This window comes from Triturus cristatus, chromosome 2_2, assembly GCF_964204655.1.
Source record: "Triturus cristatus chromosome 2_2, aTriCri1.1, whole genome shotgun sequence".
Classification (NCBI taxonomy): Eukaryota; Metazoa; Chordata; class Amphibia; order Caudata; family Salamandridae; genus Triturus; species Triturus cristatus.
The window spans coordinates 1074219943-1074235486 of NC_140582.1; the positions used below are offsets into that span (position 1 = coordinate 1074219943).

Sequence of the window (15544 nt, forward strand, 5' to 3'; positions counted from 1 at the left end):
TGACATTGTAACGGCACTCGTGAAACGTTGTCTGTGGACTCATGCACAATGGTGTGGTAAAACTCCTGCAGTCGCAACCCCCACCCACATCTCAATGCCAGGGGGCATCTTGGCCTTCATATTCCCAAAAATAGTGACTAACACCTGGTGGTCTGTGATAAAAGTGAAATGCTTTACATACAGAAACACGCGGAAGTGTTCCCAAGCCCATACAACTGCTAAGCTCTCCTTTTCGGGTTGAGAGTAAGCACGTACAGTCTGAGATAGACTCCTCTAAGCGCAAGCCACTATATTTCTCTGTGCACCTGGCTGTCCATTGTGTGGGGCAAGGATAGTGCCCAGCCCTACCGGGCTTGCATCCACTACAATCTCTGTGTGTAGGTTAGGATCAAAATTGGCCATTTCAATCGCATTTTCCAATTTCCTGTTTAATTTTCTAGAAGCTTTGGCCACACTCAGAAGACCACATAAATGGAACATTCTGCCTTGGTAAGTATCTCAGTGGCACACTCACGGTGGCAAAATCACAACTGTATCTTGAACAGTAACTGGCCATGCCTAAAAAGAACTGCAGCATGGACACATCTTCTGGGGGACAGGTGGATGACAATGCTTGTACTTTTTCAGGGTCGGGAGACATTCCTTTCTCAGAAAAGATGTAGCCAAAGAATTTTAGTCTGTTTTTGTGGAAGTCACACTTCTCTGCATTCAGAGTGAGATCTGCATCCGCAAGCAGATGGCACACTTTTGTGAGTGCTTTGTCATGCTCCTTTTATGTAGCCCCAAACACCAGGATCTCGTCACTGTAGTTAAAAACATATGTGACAGGTTAAATGACTCGACAACTGACATCCTGAAAGATTTCTCCAGCTGACAGTACACCAAAACTGAATTGTTTACATCTGAGCAAACCAACATGAGTCAAAAAAAGAGGTAATGTACCTACAGTTTTCTTCCAGGTCAAGTTGATGGTAGCCTTTGTTCAAATCAAGACAGGAAAAGACTTTGGCACCATTCAGCTGTGCGATCATGTCCACGATGTGTGCTTTGTTAGTCTGGTGCATGTCAATACAGAGACACACTGAACCTCCACTGTCCCCTTTTGGCACTACTACAATGGGTGAGACCCATGGTGTAGGACAAGAGGAGAGAACAATGATGTCATGCTTTAACAGTACTTCCAGCTCCTTCTCAACTGCTTCCTCTAAGTGGAAAGCAATGCAATTGTGTCACTGGGCAATAGGGAAAATGTCTTCATCAATGTGGAGCTGCGCCTTCATTGTCTTAAGTTTCCCACGTCCATGAAACAATGAGGGTATTGACACACTGCTTCAGTGTGTTCAGAGTTCAGAATATCTTTATTCGATTTGACAAAGCAAATCCTAAAAATTGCAAATACCATAGGGCTGGTTTTGCTTGCTTCAAATTCAAAGGCAAAAGAAGAGGATGAATATACTTGTACCATAGGCCTGCCCATTTAGGACAGATAAATGTAATATGTAAAGTGTTTACGGCAGAGGCCATTTCACATAAACAAGGGGAGAGGGGAATCTGACGTCTTGTTCCACCCCAATAATAAGTGTGGAAACAAGTTCAAATGAAAATACATAAAAAATGTTCTGTGCAAAACCAGCATGTCCAGCGTTAAATACAATTCTATTTTGTTCATAAATTTCACCATCGCATATTGCGTACAAATACTGTAAGCCTATGGCCCTTGTTTTTTTAATATGCATGAAAAAGGCTTCCTTCACCCATGTTATATCTGATTTAGAGATCAGCTCTGGTTTGCTATAGAGTTGGGGTATGCCCAGTTCTCCCAAAGTTATTTTTATAACTCAGCTATGGTATTTATTGCTTCTGATCAATGCTCAGACAGTCTCTTAAAATCTTCCAATTGAATTCTAGATCATTTTTAAGCCATATGGAAAACCATTGGAGTGTGGGTCCAATTTGTATGTATTCTGAAATAAAATCTGCACCCAACTCTTCACGCGCTATCACTGCGGTTACACACTGGGGGATCCACAACATTCTCCTAAAAAAATTATTTTCAGCCATTTGTATTGGGAGACAGGGCTTATCCCCCAGATATGCGCCCTAAAAGATGTAGTTAGTACATACTTTGCATTATAGAGATACAATAAAGATCTAATATGGCTATAACCTAGGGTCCTAGAGAAAGCGTCGATACTGTGGGCTACCCTGTTAAAAGATTGGATATGTGATCTCATCATAGGATTCCAGTTTACATTATGATCCTCCATGATGCCAAGGTAACAAAATATGTCCACATTTCCAATACGATGATCCTCAATTCAATACGTTTTCGTTTTGACGGTTTTCGGTCCTACTGTCATGGTGTAAGATTTAGTATAATTAATTTTCGGACCCGTATTTTCCATAGTATAAAATTGATATAATAAAGCTGTAGCCATTAGCTATACACTCTATAAGGACGGAATCATCAGCTTACAGCAGGGCTGGAACCATTCTATTTAGCACCTTCAGTACATCTTTGCGGTGCTCCCCTAAAAACTGATCTAGTCAGTTAATGTAAAGAATAAAAAGCATCCCTGCCGGACCCCCCTCCCTAGTTGAAAGTGCGTAGTGCATTCTCCCAATGGCCCATATCTAATGGAGGCTTCAAGCTCCGTGTGCAACTCATGCAAAAAGGCTACGAGAGCATCATCTACACCCATGTCCCTCAGCACTGCCCATAGTTTCAATCAAACCACTGCGTCAAACACTGCTGAGGTTCATGAAGGACAAATGTATGCTTTCCCTTCTAGCAACTGTATTTCTGCTAATTGAAAGATAAGGGTGCAGCTTTTGTTCTACTGATCCTCGTCCTGGTCTGAAACAATATTGAATCTCAGGCATGATTTCCTTGCTATTTGTCAATTCCATCAATCAATTAAGCAGGACCCTACCCAAAACTTTCACTCCGGCATCTATCAACAAGTTTGGTCAATAGCACGCTGGGTCTGCTCGATTCACTTTTTAAAACATTGGGACAATAACTGATTGCTTCCATGATGTCGCAATGTGCCCTTGCGCTACTGCGTTTAGATGTTGAGTGATTAGAGGGGCCCAGAGGTCAGTACATGATTTGAATAGATACCCGGGCACCCTATCTGGGCCAGGCGCCTTCCCTGGTGTAAGTGCCACTATGCCTTCCCTTAGCTCAGCCAATTCAAAATGTAACTTTGTCTCCCTATCAGACATTGCAATATGAGTGGGAGTACTATTGCTCGCATAAATATTTTCAAAGCAAACAACCTGTTTCTGAGATGGGATGGTTTGACCCATATCCAGTGCTGCTACCTCATTAAATAGCAGCTGGTTCACAACTTTCCAAAATGCAGGACTATCTGTAGAGCTACAGGCCTCCCTAAACTCTTCCTAGGCTTCTATCTTAAGGACTCTTTTTTGATTCCCACTTGTCTGCGCATATATCCTTCTGGCCTCTTTTACTGATACTTTCCATCTTGGCTTATGTTTACGAGCCAACTTTCATTCCTTATAAGCCTTTGTGCAGCTCTTGTCAAACCATTTGGGGCCATATCTATCTGACCATAGACCTTTCCTAGTTAGGGCAGTCTGAACCACTTTACAGATGTTATAAAATGAGTCACTAATTTGCAGTCACACCTCAAAATCAGGACTACACACGTGTACCAAATTTCTCATAAAATCCTCCACAAAACTAAAATAAGTTGTTGAATTGATGCCCCTAAGTAAATGTAGGGGCTGAGCCAGGGGGATCACACTCATCTTTGGTTAAAAGATTAATACTATGACATTCAGATACCATAAGATTTAAAATGACTCCCTGACAGGAGTAACTTAAATGAACCTGCTCTGGCTCCTCACACTGACCTTGTTCCCTCCTATTGGTAGTACATGAGACACATAGATGTATATTATAATCCCCTACCAGCAAAAATTATCGAAGTAAAAGACCAATCAAGTGGGGTCTTTTCTCAACATTTTCCTAATACTGCTGCTAGTGCTACCTCTAATGAGGGTACGTTATAAATGTTGCTTATCAAAATCTTGACATTATATGGGAAGGATAATAGAACTCCAAAAATAATTCCTGAGTCAAAGGATACTTGCTCCATATCACAGCCGAACCCTAGGCTCACAAATGTCTCGAGGCCCCCCTTAGCACTACCATATAGGGAGGCTACAGCATTAGCCAAAAATGCAGTGAACCCATCCACGAGAGAGGTCCCCTCCACATCCCAGGTCTCTTGGAAACACACTATCCACAACAAGGTGACATGAGTGAAAAACATATATACATAATACAATACAGAAGATTAAGACAATAGACCTCAAAATAAACAAGATTGTGGCGCTGGTCTCATGTACAAACTTCATAATCTATGGTTTTTAATAATCACTATTTTTTTCCTTTGTTTATTTTGAGGTCTATTGTCTTAATCTTCTGTATTGTTTTATGTATATATGTTTTTCACTCATGTGACCTTGTTGTGGGTTGTTGAAGACAAGTTATAATTGTGTTTTATTATTGTGATGCAATATGCACATTATGTATTAATATACAGTTTCAAATACACATGTATATGTTTTTTGAAAAAATGACAAAATGAGTAAATAAATGAACAAATGTAGTTTTGTACACCGTTGACTGTGGGTTTTGTCTTATCATATGGACATATTGCCCTATGTTTAAATTAGAGTAGTGTAGGAAGTTCTGTTTTGTGCACAGGTGTGAGAGTCTCACTGTTTCAGAGTGTGCATTTAGGTTGTTTGTTAATAGAGATCAGTCCCATGTCAGCAGCAGTGCTAAAACTGAGGGGCAGTGGCGCAGAAGCTGCCCCTGTGTACACCTTTGTTTCTTAAAGTGTTGGGACAATTCGTTGTATTTTTCTGCAGCCATGATGTTTATCAATTCACAACTGTCTATAATAGATGTTATAGGCCACCCATTCACTTTGAGAATGATCTTAGGGCAATGTCCAAATGAACTTGGTTGGTTAACATTGTGATTCTTTTCAGATTTGTGTTTCTCTCTGCAAGCAGCCAGTCCTACATGTGCACATCGTTCGGTGATCGACATCATCATTGCACATCCACCTTCATCATTGTCACTCACTGATGATGGTAAAGAATCTTTGGACTTTGACTTTGATGACAATCAACTTTGTTTTGTTTCCACTTGCTTCTGTTGATGTTCCTGAGTGTCCTTGTGGGAGTTGCTAGGTCATTTCTGGACCTTTCTGGCATCCATTTTCTCTTCTTGTCATGACACGCTTAGCTATTATTTCACTTGACAGACCGTTATGAAATGGTTTACCTTCCCGCAGTCTTTAGCACTTCTGTCTGATGGCGGAACATTTGCTTTCATGTGGAAAGGAGAATCCACAGTGGAAATACAACTGCTTTGCCTTCGGTGACATCACCTTCTGGCCTCTCTCTTGAGTTTTTGCTTACTTTTCACGCTCAGCGCTGATTCATTCTGAACTACTCCAGCCTTCATATCTGCAGCTTGACGATCTGCACGTTCCTCTGCTCTTGCAGTCAAGAAAATGTTCTCCAAACTGAGTATTTCTCGTAGTATGCGTCTTCTGAACGAATCATGAGAAGCAACCATCAATGACTCTCAGACAAATGGCTTCTTCGTCTGAGGTTGCACTTTGGATGACCGACAATTGTTTAAAACTGAATGCTAAACAAAACGGAGATCTTACTGGTCGGAAGAACTTCCTCTATTTGGACATCAGCCTGGTGGCCAGTGTCTCTTGGAGAACCCCCAGCTCCTAAACTTAAGCCCAAGAACCTGGGAGTAATCTTCGATTCAAAATTACCTTTTGCAGACCAAATTAGGAAAACAGCAGGGAAATGCTTTGGCACCCTTTAGATCCTGAGAAAAATCCTCAATCTAATTCCCACCAAATCTCAGAAAACCATAGTTCATGCAATTATCACCTACCAGCTGGACTACTGGAATGTACTTTACCTAGGCACCCCCAAAGGGAGTCTCAGACTGTTGCAACGAGTTCAGAATGCAGCAGCTAGACTGATTCTTAATCTCCCGAAAAGATTGTCAGCTTCCAGCCCCCTTATCTTGTTACATTGGCCTCCAGTTATGAAGAGAATCCGCTTCAAAGCTTTATGCATATGTTGCCGCATCTTAAAGAAACAGGGCCCCAGCTACCGGCACTCTTTAGTTCAAAAATATGTTCCTACTCGCAATCACAGATCATCTGACTCCAATTTGGCAATTGAGCCTAAGGTCAGGAGGGCTAGAATGGGAGCCAAATCTTTTGCTTATATATCGCCCAAACTATGGAACTCCCTTCCCAGGGTTCTCAGAGACTTCCCCTCGGAAACTGACTTTCAGGAAGAAATTGAAAACATCGATCTTTAGCAACGACTTTCAAATGTAATTACCTCTGTTTAGGGCATTCTCTTTTGATATCTAAGAATCTTTACTATTTCTTCTCCAATGAGAACTAAGGGTCCAGCGCAGGGACACTCCCTCTGGTGTAATCATGCGCATGAGCTTTATAAATGATCTTCTTATTATTATTATGAATTCACTGAATTTGCAGTTCTTAATGAGTGTGTGTCATCTCGCCCGGTTGCTCTCTCGCTTGGTTGAACATGTACCTTTCATAACTTACATTCGGTATTGGATTGAACTTGGCCTCCAACATTTTCTTAATTTTGACAGTATGATACTTTGTCAGCTTGTGATATTTTCTTTATCACTTCTTTTACTCCCTCACCTGCTAGGTTCTTTAAGTATTTGATGATCTTTTTGTCATCTACTTCTCATAGAGCATCAATGAAGTCATCAAACATTACCATCCGGGCAGTCCATCTGGCGCCAACTTTTTGGCAGTATCAAACGGTGGTGGTGGTTTCAGGAAAGTGGCTGCGCTGTATTTGGTGCTTCTTTCAACCTCCATTTGGGCTAGTGTATAGTGTGTGCTGTGCAGACAGTGTTTGCTGCAACAAGCAATTCGCACCTTTGGCAAATGTAATCCCTGTTCTTGCATTTGGGTCACCATAATCGATTGGAGGTCGAATGACACAATCTTCCTTCTTGACGGTGAGTACTGATTGTGCTTCCTCTATCTGGTTGTCGCTACCTTTAGCGTGTTCTGCTTTGCATCAATGATGGCTCTTTGTTACTCTGTGGCGCAGTATTTCTTCTTTCAGCCTTACCAGTGAGCTTCTGGTGGGCCATCCAATTGTGCTCCTCTATATGGCCTTCACCTCTTTCAAGGGATTTGTGAGAGCTGGAGGAGCGCTTTGACTCCACATACACCACCCTTGGGCTGCTTCTTGGGGTGCACCTGACACACACTAACAGTTTGATGGACCATTGCAAATTCTCAGGAAGAGCAGTTTGGTATATCCACTATCTGGTTGCCACTTGTAGCATCCTTCCCAGCATCCTTCTCAGCCAGAGAGTATGCAAAGGACCATGTCACACATGGAGCTCTAGTTTGCACGTCTTTATTCAATTGCCTGCAACCTCTAACTGAACGTACTGCGTCATGAACTGCATTGACCACCTCCCAACTGATTATGTAATGCTTGTAAGGAGTTCACCGATGACCACTAGAGTCCTCGCGTACATAAGCATACGACACAGCAGGCGGTATTTCAGAAACAATGTTTTGGTCTGGGCTTTGATGACTGCGCCCAGATATGATTGAGGAGTCAACTTAACGTAAGATGCTATTGTGAGCCAAGCATGATGTCTCAGCGCAAATAAATCCTTATCTGCCAGCAGCGAGTGTCTCCTGATTCAATTGGTTAAAATAGCCTTGACTGCCAATTTCTTCCCAAAGGTAGCAGTTCTGGTTTCCATTTTTGGCACTCTTTAACTTGTAGCAGAGTTTAATAAAAGCTCCTTGTGTCGTTATAGATTGTTTGACTAAGCCAAATTCCAGGTGAAGCTGAGCTGGGGACAAATGGCTTGGCAGGGAAAAAGCTGACTTAAAGAGTTTGATGATAACTTTGTCCATCTCTAGCCCTTAATGCTTCACTGCCATAACTGATGGCAGGATCTAGTTTGGTCTGAATTATTTTCAGAAGAGGTGTAAATGTTGATGACTCTATGGCTGACTTTAGGCGTCCGACATCAGAAACTGTCTTACAAGATATAAGGCACAGCAAATTAGCCTAGAAAGATACTGATTGTCTTGCCAATCAGAGAGAAGTCGCAGGACCTGATTTACATCCCATAACGCCGAGTATCTGGGTTTTGTTGTCGAAACATTCTGATGCCTTTAAGCAGTTTACACACCCATGGGTGTTCCCTCACCAAAGTATTATTGATGGCGTGATGTCCCGCTGAGATTACCGATTGGAAATAATTCACTGTGCAATAGCTAGACAGCTCTGCCAGAACATTCAAGATGTCTCTAACCGGCAACCCCACGGCATCCATGTGTCTCACTCTGCGAATCAGATGAAACTGTGGAAATGCATAGGCCTGACCTGATCTCCAATCCTGCAGTAAGGCATCTACCGCTGATGCTTCCGGTCCTGTCACCAACTGACATACCTGGGAAGTTGAACATTCAGTCTGGAAGCAAACAGATCCATGGTGCATGGACCCCACTGGTTCATCAGGGCCTGGAAGGTCACAGGATCCAGTTGCCAGTGACTGGAGTCCCTTAAATGTCTGGAGTTCCATTCCGCCATGGTGTTCTGGGACCCCAGAAGATATTCCACTGGCACCAAAATCTGGTGTTAAAGGCAGTAGTGCCAAAAATCCTTGGCTAGCTCTGCCAATGCTCTTGAGCTGGTAGTCCCCAGTTGATTGATATACTGGACTGCTGTCATATTGTCCATCCTCAGAAATCACAATATTAGACCTTGTCCCTTTTCAGAGAGTGAATCGTGAAAGACCCCTCAAGAAGTTCCAGGCAGTTGATGTGTAAATTCAACTCCTTGTTCTGTCCACTGTGCTCATGGAGATTGTGCCACACCTGGCACCCGAACCAAGCCAGCTGGTGTCCGGTTCTATTAACAGGCCCAGGAGAGATCTGAATATTGCCCGACCAGTCCACGCCTTCATGTGGCCTATCCACCATTGAAGTTTCGTACTGGCTTTCATTGTCAGCAAAACAAGCTATGAATAAGTGAGGCCCCTCTGAAGGTGAGACGCCTTCAGGCACTGCAATGCCCTGTAGTGCAGAGGACCCAGAAAGGTAGCTTGAATCGAGGATGATAATAAGCCAACAATCCTGGACAACTGTCTGAGGGGTATCCTGTCCCTTCTCAGGAGCTTGGTCAAGCCCTTCCTGTTGATCTTGATGATCTTCGGTTCTAGAAGACTCAGCGTGGCTGACTTTGTGTCTAGAAGGAAACCCAGAAACGGCATGGCCTGCGATGGGGTCAACTCTGACTTCTGGCCGTTGAGGATGAACCCCAGCCCCTATAGGAGCGCAATAGTCATGTTCAGGTGGGTCATCAAATGGGTGCGTGACTGATACATCAGGAGTATATCATCGAGGGAAATAATTAACCTGACCCACGGCAACCACAGGGTCTCCACCACCGGTTTGTGGAGCTTCATGAAGCATCATGGTGCTGAGGAAAGGCCGAAAGGGAGTGCCTGATCTGCTTCCTCCAGTTGAGTTTCAGAGAACGACAATGAGGGGGAAAAATGAGGACCATAAGGTACGCATCCTTGAGGTCCAAGGATATTAACCAGTTGTCCTAAAGCAAGAGATCTCTTAGGAGGTGAATGCCCTAGGGGACCCGCATGGAATCAAACACGCTCAGGCCAGAGCCTACCACACCAATCACTCACAGTGCAAACTGGTAAAGGGAAGGAAAAAACACTGTGCAATGGTGATGTCACCACTACGAATCAATCAACAGTAAATGCTCAATACCCCCTATAACCTAGAACAACCCCCAAGAGTTGTTAAGGAATCGAGGGACTTAACTGAAGCAGCAGTGAAGAAAGAGGAAGGACTTCGTGGAACATGGATTTTTATGGACATTCGGACTGAATTAGGATTGGTTAATATTTGTCATGGACACATTCCCCTTCGGTTTATGGGATATGTAGTGTTCGCAGTTTTCTTTGATTTTTGTACCTGCTGAATAATAAAAAGTGAAGAAAGAAATGCATACTCCTCGCCCCCGATTCTGACATAGAATTCAAAATGGGAACCATTGAGAGTAGAACAACTGAAAAATAAAATTAACTACAGGATAAAAATCAAATGTAGACATAGTTATTTTCTACCCATTGGTTAATACCTGCCAAGTGACCCAGAGCATCTGAAATCTTCTGTCACTTTTGGTCCTGTGGCCTTTAAAACAAAATGCTGATGGCCAACAAGTCAGCTGTTGGTAAAGGCTTCACCATATGACATATACCTATTTTGAAAGCTTTGTAGCTGTGCATGCTTGCTAATATATGACATATGGGTGTCTGTATGTATAAAGTGTTTCATTATCGGTGTCGGTACATAGGTGCTTGTACATGAATTGTATGTGTGCACGGGTGCTTGTATGTGCATGAGTGTCTATGTGTGTTGTTGTTGTTGTGACGGGGGTGCCTCTGTGTGAGGCTGGATGCCTATGGCTTTGTTGCTTATGTTCATTCTTGTGTGGATGCATCGCTGTAGGTTGGGTGCGTTGACCAGCATGCATTATGCAAATATCAAACCCCTCTGCTTCCCCAATGCTTGTTTTCTTTTCATTGCAACTTTGTTTTGTCATTTAATTAATACAAGACACTAAGTACCAGAATGCGAGGCTGCACTACTCACTCCTGGCATGGTGGTAACTTGTGAACCATTGCATTCTAATGGCATTGACATTTTAAATACCTATATATAACTTTCTATTATAATAATCAAAGTCTATGAAACATTAATTTGAAAGAAAAGTGTGTTTGCATCAAAACGCCCTCGGTGCGTTTAAATGGCCGCTTGCAACATTTAGCCTTGAGCGGAATGTGTCTGGAAGTAGACACATGCTTTGTGGGGCCAGCTCAAGCAGAACATTTGGTTGCCTAATCCGGCCCTAGTATAATTACCTACACAAAACTGCGCTCAATCAGATTTTGATACCAGAGTAGGCTCGAGCCTATAATTGCTAGAATAACATCTCTAACAGGCGTTTGATGGTGTAATTACACGAAGAGTGATTTTGCCTCACTTTTGAGAGGCTTTCCCACATAAATGCCACCCTCACTAATGTAAACAATCTCTTTTATCTGATTAGCTGCGGTCGTGCTCAGTAACAAGGGCCCTGCCAGGACTATCAACGATCTGTGTAATCTGCTGCATACATATTCAATTCTAGCACCAGTGGGGTGCTCGGGTTGTTGGAGGGAGATGTGCATTAGCCACTGACATTTGATTTCAGAGTGGGGGCGGGGCTAGAAATGAGTGGGGGGAGGGGACAGTCATCGAGACCGTGAACTTTAGCCTCGCAGGTTTGTTATAAGAATTGATGCATATCTGCCAAGAAGCCTTTGTCAAGTATGACACCCACCATTTTAGGATGTTTGGGTAACAGGAAAATGCCTTATGGAACAGCTTGCAAATGTGCATAAAAAACAGCACTGTTTTGTTTTGACTGTTGATGGGCGGATAGTGTACTTCATGCCAAATTGTCAATAAAAAAACAACAAAAACATGCAAAGGACTAGCAGGAATGTAAAAAGAATGTAGATTTGGGATGGTTCTAGTTGGTCAATTGCATTGTGGCTTTCTGATTGGTGAGAATACGGTAAACACATCAACCTCACAAAAAACAGTCCACGTTCAGTGCACATGAAAACACTTCTGCAATGATGAGTTTCTTACACCTGGATGGATTTTGTGACTATGTTCAAAGTTTCTCCTGGAGGCAGAATCTCCGTAGGGGGGTGGGGAGGTTGAGGGATTTGTGGAGGACCAAGGGCGGGGGGCTCCACAATGAATGGCATCTACTCCCCAGGCAGCAACACACGCCCCAATATGCAATATGCAATAAGAGGACCTGTGTGTTCTGCCTGGGGGCTTTCTACAAACCTGGGGAAGGGGGACCTGCACCCCTGACACCCCCCCATAACTGTAGCCAGCATTATATATATTTATCCTTGCTCCAGTCAGCACTCTATTTCAAAAATATTTCTTTTTAACGAAATTCTAATCCACTAAATGCATTTGTAAAGCTTGTTTAACACAGTGTAATGCCTTCCTCTCAAAACAATAGCTCTTAATAAATTGTTCCACTTCCTAGAACAAACTAACACATTGTATAACTCTATTTTTGCCCTCATCATGATCCCTTTCACACTGGTACATTTCCTGGTACTTTCTGGCGTGCGATACACCTCTGCTCTCAGCTCTGAGAGTATGTCAATACTACATTATCACTCATAGGAAACAAGTGGTTATTGTAACACCTGATCAGTGATTCTTTATGTTTGAGTCAAATCCTCCTGTGTTCCCTCTACATGTACATTGATTTTCAATAAAAGAGACCATACCTTGTATGCATCCCGCCTCACAACCATACCAAACTCTGTCTGATATACTAACATTTTCGAATTTACTAAGCCAACACCACTCTACGTTCATTTTAAAGTATACTCTAACCCTGGATCGTATTCTACTTATTTTGTGTTTTTATCCAATCGTGAATCATAGGCAATGTGTATAATGCATTTAAATTAGATATTGCTTCAGGAACTGCTGTGAGCTGCTGTCTCACTGTTCCTTGCAGCTTTACACTAGTGTTTAGGTGTTTTGCACTCTTCATGAAAAGGTGTCCGGAAAATCATTTTGTTTTCCGTTTTTCCCTTTTCTACAAAAACAAGCAACATCAATTTCAAATAGCTCTCTGATTTCCCTTAAAGCTGCACCTCCATATACTCTACTTACCAGGTCCATTAGCTTCATGTGTTCTCATAAAAAAGCATTAGCAACGCCAGTATGTCTTGCCTTTCCATGACGTTGCCCAACCTTTTAGCTTTGCCGTTGCTTTTTGCGGATGCTGTTCTGCATTGGCAAATAGGAAAACATGTTTATTATCTTAATTATGGATGCAGAACAGCATCTACAAGCAAACGTGTGATGTTCAATAGGTGTGCATGCATCATCATGCATGCATTTGTATGTGTGTCACTATGCTATGATGCCCCATTATGATGACATATATGTGCGCACATGCATTTCCACCTATTCACATGTATGCATTATGGTGTTGTGCCATTGGAATTCTTTTTTAATCATTTTATGATAGCGTACACCAATCCTGGAGCAGTAAATAAGAAAATATAAAAAGGGTATCAACTATATATATATATATATATATATATATATATATATATATATATATATATATATATTTGAAAGGGGCAGTCTGGTCACATAGTGTACCTGCTGAGTTCTCCAAAAATAAAACCCAAACCAAGCAGTGGGGAAACGGTGATAAACTTCATTAGCAGTGGGTGGGAGCAACAGGGTGTGGGACGTAAATGAATGAAACAACCAAAAACAGCTTGGTGGGACAGGGGAATTTGGAAACAGTGGACAAGCTATGGTGGGTGAGCAACACAGAAAGTACAAGGATGTGAGACAAAAGCAGCACACAATGAGGAGCGAGCAACAAAACAAATTTATTCCAGTTAATTGCTGGAAGCAAAAGAAAAAAGTAGTTCCCTGATGTTCGAGCTGTGGAAAGTTATCCAGTCCAAGAGATGTTAAAGAAGCTATGCCCGAGGGGAGGAACAAACACAAGAAGAGGAAGAAAGCCAATTGAATTCAAATATGGAAGCAAAGAAGAATGAAAAGAAAGACAACCAATGGTAAGTGATAGGGTGACCTAAAGCCCAGTGTAAGTATTAAATATGTACGGAACAACCAACAGCTGAAAGCTGTCTGGTGGCAAGACCTAAAAAAAACTTAAAATAAAATAAACAAATCAGAGGAGGCACTCTTATGAAATGCTAAAAGATAAATTAAAAAAAATTGTTCACATCAGTGTCAGAAAGATACAAATCATCTAATCAGAAGCAATATAAAGAAAATTTGCTCCATGAGTGGGGCAATCATAAGAAGGAAAGACATTGATGTACAAGGCAGGAAGGGAGACAGACAAGAAAGATTCCCAGCCATAAGCAAGGGGCTAGCACAAAGCCCACTATATGCATATTGTACTGCATGTTAAAGGTCTCATTTAAAGTTATTTGAAGGTGAGACCTAAAATATATTTCCAAGCATACAATGCAAAGGCTGGTCCTCCACCCCTGTATTCACAGTTGTTTGAAAGGGGCTGTAAATACCTGCCTTATTAATATAAATGAGGCAGACGGTTTTTTGACTTACTGTGAATTTTGAGATACAGTTGTATCACAAATTGTAACTTTGGTTTTGGAACAGTGCTTTGCACAATGGCCCATTGATCACTACGCATAGAGATATCTTCAATAACCTTATTGCGTTTGACAAAAAAGTGGGCAAGACTGCTGTAAAGTGATTACTTCATTAAGAACTGCGTGGGAATTGTTCTATATCACTGCATCTCTTGATGGGTGTAGTATGTGAAGGAATGTAAAAATGTACCTTAAGATGCAGACATGATAAAAATGTTTTTTTGATCCAACTTCATATTGCCATGATCAGTGGCTATTTGCTCAGGACCAAATGCATTTGCATAATTTGAACATCTATGTCTGTCCTCTTTTTGACCATATTTATCTGCCATTATATTGTCAATTTTCTGCGGTTAGAGGAAAATAAATGAATAATTTCATGAAAACAGGTGAAATTGTATGTTACAAGAACCCAAGGCAAATATGTGAAATACAGGTAGGGCTCTACCCTTTGAAATTTTCTCATCTCCATATTAGGGTGAGGCTAACGATGACCGACACTGAAGTGGCGCCACCTATGTGTTGGAAAAATGTAAATGAAACTTGCAAGAAAACCAGGCCACTACCCAATTAAATGATTAAGCCAGACACCTTAGTCCTGCACATCTAAGTGACTTGGTGATCAGTGATGAGAAAGACACATCAAGAGGCAGGGTATATAGTAGTACCAAATTGAATCTCCACTTTCACTGCAAAGCAAACCAAGCCAAGCCACATACTAATAGCACTGCAGTGCAAGTGCAGTACCAGCAACAGCCATCATACACAATACTGAAACCCCTGATGTCCTATGTCAAGTGACCCTGGCAACAGTGTAACCAAAACACCAACAGCAGCAATTTATTCAGCAGCATTTGTGTGTCAGGTTCAGTAATCACATTGCAAAGATGCACATTGTGCTAGAAGCATGAGTCAAGTTGAGAGAAAATGGCACAACCTAGCTGGAAGAGGCGGCACAGTCATGTTAGAATGTGTCCCCCTGGGCACACTGGTGGGTCTCCTATTAGGAGGCCAAATTTGTAGTACAAATACAATTAAACGTTGTTGTGGTTTACACAATTTTGTTTATTGTGTTTTTCTGCGATTTTTTAATCATTTATTCTTTTGCTCATTTATGGTTTGAAGTTTACACAAGACATCTTGTAATTCAGATGTTTATTG

General features: G+C 41.9%; 1 long non-coding RNA gene across 3 annotated transcripts in view; it reads left to right on the forward strand.

Annotated features, from left to right (window-relative positions):
* Window positions 1-15544, forward strand: part of LOC146863164 (uncharacterized) — a 223267-nt gene that overhangs the window by 105624 nt on the left and 102099 nt on the right. The window contains exon 4 of one of the 3 annotated variants that reach the window (XR_014978565.1): window positions 5032-5160. The exons of the other annotated variants lie outside the window; for them this stretch is intronic. This is a non-coding gene — a long non-coding RNA (uncharacterized LOC146863164). Of the gene's footprint in view, window positions 1-5031; window positions 5161-15544 lie in introns of those variants that run through there. 3 annotated transcript variants of the gene reach the window in all.